This window comes from Mytilus edulis, chromosome 11 (assembly GCF_963676685.1).
Source record: "Mytilus edulis chromosome 11, xbMytEdul2.2, whole genome shotgun sequence".
NCBI classification, from domain to species: domain Eukaryota; kingdom Metazoa; phylum Mollusca; class Bivalvia; order Mytilida; family Mytilidae; genus Mytilus; species Mytilus edulis.
Window position 1 is genome coordinate 45,526,505 of NC_092354.1, and position 6,741 is coordinate 45,533,245.

Consider the following 6,741-nt stretch of genomic DNA (forward strand, 5'->3'; position numbering starts at 1 on the left):
AAGTGAAGGACAGATTGGAACATACCAGAAATATTGATTTAAAAAAATGTACGCACTTGCCGACGATTCGTTTATACGACTGGATAGAAAGTTACGGAACTATAGCGCAATTTAAAATATATACATGTATACATTGAACATAAGAAAAAAACATATATTTTGAATAAATAGGGGTAAAAGTGTTGTAAATAGACTAGTCCACGTATGCCAACAGTATGTAATCATCGAATGTCGATAGACTATTGTATACCAGAAGAAGAAGAGAACCAATTTGATTTAAATACAGGTCGATGTATAACTTTTGCTTTGGTTCATTTAAGTTGTGGACATAGTAAAATCACAGATTTATATTTCAATAAGATTGTTCTCGAACAAAGGAAGGAATTCGACATCACAATTGTTATATATGCCACTGGACGAACACTAATTATCCCGAAGGGATGTGAATATTTTGCTGGGAAACTTTTGAGTATCAAAGTTTCAAATTAATTTCGGGATTTATTTTTGTTCTTGGTATTCAATAACAGAAAAAAGAATAAATTACTTGTCCGCTAAATAGGGGTATTCTTGTCAGATGAAAGACTTTTAGTTATATTTAAAAAAAAAATAGGGAAATATGACATTAAATTGGTTCTGTCTTTTTTTTAAACATCGTTAAATAGATGTGTGTCTAAGGTAAACGCCACAAGAACCCTGTAATACTAGTACGAGAGTATAGCATGTAAACATTCCTTCTCAATAATATGGTTGTATTGGAAATCTTTTCATACAGATTGACAACTCATTGTCCGATATGCATGTAATATTTGCCACATGACGCCCATAGTTCTTTCTACCATCATCATCTTATTCTTTGATATTGCTGTCAACATTGATGGTTCACACCCAAACAAAATGGGAGTAATGGACCTTCAGAGCTTCTCCGTGTTATACACTTGTGAAATATATAGACGAAATTTCTGTATTGAAATGAATATACATCTCACAAACAGGATGTTCAAATAACGATTTTGAGTAATCACCTTACAAACCAATATAAACGTATGGCAAGATATAACCATGAAGGAATTTAGTTTTTGTCAGACACAAGAACTCATCACTATCATAAACGTATACGTATATATGCATACAATTTCAAATATCAAGAACAAACGGTCGATGTCGATAGTCTGTTTTCTAACTGTTCGAGTTAGACATGTCACTTGTTCATTCTTGAAAGCCTTCATATTCCCCGTCTAACGATGGGAACTGTTTCTGATTGTGTTGACTATAAATGCTTGTATGGTAATTCTGTTGTTTATCTGTACAAGCGGTTGCGTTTCCTCTCCTTTCCCAACAAACAAACGAACGAAACGCTACTAGTCTGCTTTCTCTGGAGCTCATCCTCAATGGCTCTTATACGTCAGGAAACTTACATGTATACTAATAATGATTGTTTCAAGAACAACGATGTATGGACGAACTATTCTAAATTCGTCAATATCAGTTATGCATGACTAAAATATAACTTTTATTACAACTACTGTATTACTTATTTGGATTAATGACGGCTATCATGTTCAACATTGCACAACTATTTTCATAGAATTAAAAAAAAAAATCCTCAAAAATCCTTAAAAAAAAATAATGCCTTAGCTTAGATAATTGGTATTTTTTCACAAAAAGTTCGTGTAAATGATTGTCAAATGAATTTAATTATGTAAGAATAAAATGTTAAAAAGAAACTAAAAAAAAAATCATGTATGTTGTATTTTTTTGTCAATTAAAAACTTTAAAATTGCAATAGTTTTATTAGCATTTAAACACAGCCAGATTTGAATACAAGTTAAGAAATTCCGGTAAAGTCAATGATATCAAACAGATGTACAATGGTATATCAAATTGGGTAATATTGCATTTAGTTTTTATTAAAGATTAAAACTACTATTTTTTACTTCATATTTGAATCTTTACGCCAATTGCCGCTAAGAAAGTAATCAAAAATTGTTTCCTTTTATTTTTATACATTTTCGGATTTACGAATCTGAATTTTATTTTCAATTAATTTACACAATTTAATTATTGAATCTTTATTCTCATCGTGTATTACATCTTAGTGTATTAACATCGTGACATCATACTCTTTCTAATCCTTTCTGTATATCCTTTCCAAATAACAACATTTATACCTGTGTACGCTTGAACTCACACCTGCGGCTAAATAGCTACAAGGTAAACGAATTGACCTCAAGCCGAGAAATATACAGTGACCTTTACAAAATAATATACACACTCTGCTCACACATTAGTTGCATTGAAATGATTATCAAAACAATAACGGTAAATAGACAAGTAAATAGTTAAAATGTTCAATAAATATTTTATGAATAAAATCTCAACAATAATTAATTAAATTTATTCAAAAACATTAACTAGAGACAGAGACATATAATTTTATAGGAGTTTAATTCAATGAATACAAAACGGTAAATGCATATTCATTTTCGTTCATTATTATATTGTGGTTAATAACTACGACCATTCGTCAGCTGTGCGCTTTTAATTACGTATATTGTCGATAAGCTATAAGAGTTAAACAGATTTTATTTTTTCCCAGAATTCAATAAATCGGGCTAATACGTCACGACCCACTCGAGAATTCAACAAAAAAAGTTACAAATACTTGATTTTCTCCGTTATTAGAAGGAATATAAATTTAAAACTTTGCAAATGTGTTTTTTATGTTAAGATGAACATAATTAGATGATAAGTAAAAAATCGCGGAATTTCCCTTTAAATATACAAAATAATTCAATAATAATAAAGCATAAATTGAAGATTTAAAGGCCTTAAATATTTACAGATGTACATAATGATATTAATTAAATGACAAAATACAATAACTATTGTAATGTGAGTGTCATAAAATTAAGATCTAGTTAACTTTTGATTTTCGTTAACGATTTTCTTTTCATGAAAAAATAAGTGACTTAATATTTTCTTATTGTTCGGAGGTAGTGGGTAATACCACATTGAATTCTTTCTATAATATATAGATATTTTATAATGGCATTGAGCTAATACATTTTTTTGTATTATGCAAGTTTTCGCGTTTATCCGCGCACTTGAACTTATGTAGGCGATTTAGGGATTAACAATCAATGGGGATTTTACTGAAATAGTTTAATCCTTTGTAATAATAATAAAATAAACATGAATAAAGAATAAATGAAAGGTGTATAATATGATATTAGTAATGACAGATTTTTATAATTTAACGAAAGTTGTTATTTACGTGTCTAATATATGATTTATTTAATTGTTCGAAATAGTCTATGTGTAAAGACATAGTAGAGGGCAAACTATTATAAGGTATATCTAGCTCATTTTCAATAATTGTTATACAACATAAAGGGTATCATATATAAAAGGATCAAAATTATATGACAGAAGATAATTTATAGCATCGCAATAGTCCAAATCTTCAGAATTATTTGACAACATGGACCAGACTTGTGCCGGAGACAGACTGAACATGTCTCATTTGACTCATTTCTTCCTTGGTGTGTTTGCAAAATTGTTATGTGCAAAAGATGTTGTTTATCTGGCCGCAATTAAAAAAATCAAATGATGTTTCTTTGAATCTGAAACAGTGTCATACCAAATTTTGGCATGACCTTCTAGATGGAAAAGAAATGATTCTGCACTTTTTTCCTTTGATAAATCATTAAAAACTACAATATTGGTTAAAATTAGTTAACCAAGTCTCAGGAATTTGAGTATTATCACCTTTAAATTTCTCAATTTTCAAAATCGATGACATATTAAAAATGTTTGTAGGAGGTTGTACTGTCCTACCTGATGAAACTGTGGAGGTTGATGATGTTGTTGTGGTTGTTATAGCTCCTGCTCCTGTTCCTATTGTTGGTTCTCATCCAGTGTTTGTAGTTGTTGTAGTTGTTGGTAATGATGTTGATATTGCCGTTGAAATGGTAGATGTGACAGTGTTTACAAATTTCTGCCCCTATCCAAAATACCCTCATTTTCCAGTGGCAGTCCAAATTTCCCCGACCATCATCCTAGATGGCCTCTATTACAACAACCTACCTATTGTATTTATTGTGAACTTGTTCTCGTCCTGAATATGCATGAAATATTTGCCACTGGACGTTAAGCAACCAACAATCAATCAATCAATCAAAGTAAAATAATTTTTAATCTTAATTATTTCCTAAACCAAGAGACTCACCTAGAAAAATCAAGAAATACGCTATTAATGTTTTAACGACTTGCTTCCTTATATACCAATTTCTTAGTGTTATAGTGACCATAAATCGGGCTTTAAACCATTCATTGCTACTGCTACTAATATATCATTAGATATATCTCTATTAGTAGCTAATGTTAAGAACCTAGATAAGAAATCAAGTACAGACTCATTTCTTCCTTGATGTGTTTGCAAAACGATTATGTCAAAAAGATGTTGTTTATCTAGCCGCAATTAAAAAATCAAAATGATGTTTCTTTGAATCTGAAACAGTGTCATACCAAATTTTGGCATGACCTTCTAGATGGAAAGGAAATGATTCTGCACTTTTTTTTCTTCGATAAATCATAAAAACTATAATATTGGTTAAAATTAGTTAACCAAGTCTCTTGATTTTGAGTATTATCACCTTTATATTTCTCAATTTTCAAAATAGATGACATATTAAAAATGTTTGTAGGAGGTTGTACTGTCCTACCTGACGAAATTGTGGAGGTTGATGATGTTGTTGTGGTTGTTATAGCTCCTGCTCCTGTTCCTATTGTTGGTCCTGATCCAGTGTTTGTAGTTGTTGTAGTTGTTGGTAATGATGTTGATATTGCCGTTGAAATGGTAGATGTGACAGTGTTTACAGTTGATGTTGAAATTGCACTGGAAAATGCAGATGGTGTCGATGTCTGCAAAGGATATAATGAAGAAAAATGTTTAGGCGTTTGTAGTTGAATTATTGGCGGTGGTGGTCTTTGAAATAAAAGAAGATGGAATAGTTGTTCTGCGGATAATGGATAGTCTCAGAGGTGTGATGTGGTTTGGTGCTGTAGGGTATCCCGTCCACGATGAAAGAAAATGGTTGCTGTTGCTTTGATGAATTGGCGATGACTGTAAAAAGGGTTCGTCTTCGTGTGGAATGGTTGTATTGTTGTCAAAATCTTCAACAGGATACGATGGTGGATTGCTGGTTTTGAAAGTGACAACGTTGTCAGTTTTATCAAAAATATCTAGAATATCAAACGCTGAATCAAGTTTCGCCTGGATTTGTTGATGGTATTTTTCTGGCTTTTGTGGTTTCTCTCCGTTGTTATACATAGTCCTCTACTATTATATTGTGTTGATATATTTTGTGTGATGTTATGGTATGTTGTACCCGACAATTGTAATGCCTTTTGGCGTAATCTAGGGGGAGGCTCACGGTATCCGGAATCACCAACGGAAAAGAAAACCAAACTAGAAAAATCAAGTAAAACGCTATTATTTAATAAAGAGAACATCATTATAATTATAATCCAATTTCACAATACAAATATTATAGTCAAAAATAAATTGAAAACAATAATTAAATACTACAATTCAAATTAAATATAATATAATAACAATAATAATTACCATTAAATTACTGTTGAACATGAACAGTATTTGGGAGAGCTGGGGAAGGTTGATAAGATTGATTTGGAGTAGTTGTTTGACTCAGACTGTTTACATTCATAGTTTGAATATGTTCTCTTAAGGAGTGTATCTCATTTAAAACATGTATAAGGATGTATCAAGTTCGCAGTCACGTCCGTCAGAAGGGGACGTTAAATCCGATGCCTCGTGTAAAGAGAGTGCCAGGCTCTTTCCACGTTAAGAACCCTTGCAACAACTCTTTGGGGGGTCCGTAGGTGGCCTGTTGCAAGGCAAAATTTCTGTCCCTTTCCAATATACCCTCATTTTCCAGTGGCAGTCCAAATGTCCCCGACCATCATCCTAGATGGCCTCTATTACAACAACCTACCTATTGTATTTATTGTGAACTTGTTCTCGTTCTGAATATGCATGAAATATTTGCCACTGGACGTTAAGCAACCAACAATCAATCAACACTCAATTTAAAACAGTTTGATTCATTGAATTTAAAGAATTTACATTAGAATCAATTGCTTTTTCTGCTAAATTATCACCCTTAAATTTTTCTATTTTTAAAATTGATGACATATTGAAAATAGGCGTGGAATGTTGCACTGTACCTACTGTCATAGATGTGATCGTCGTTGACGCCGTGGAAGTGGTTGCAATTGGCACTGACGTTGTCAAAGTAGTGGATGTGGTTGTTTTTGTAGATGTTAATGCAGTTGGCACTGACGTTGTTACGGCAGGTATTAACGAAAATAAACTTGATGAAGAAACTAAAGCAGACGTTGAAATGAGATAACCAGTTGTTCCGGCGGGAATTGAATTTGTTGTTGTTACCGCTGGCTGTAAAGCTTGTGGGTATGTTGTTGGTGGCAATGCTGGGTATAAAGCTGAAAAATTAGCTGGTGTCTTCAATGTTGGCTTCAGCGATCTAGTTAACAAAGAAGTTAGAAATATTGGCCTTTCAATATGAGATGACCGGATTGGTTTTATAGGCGACGGAAGTGTGTATTTCTCCCAAGCTAGAATATAGGGATGGTTAAACACTGGTGATGAATTATATTTTGGTGGCTGTTCTACGAATGGAATAGTGGTATCGTCGCTAT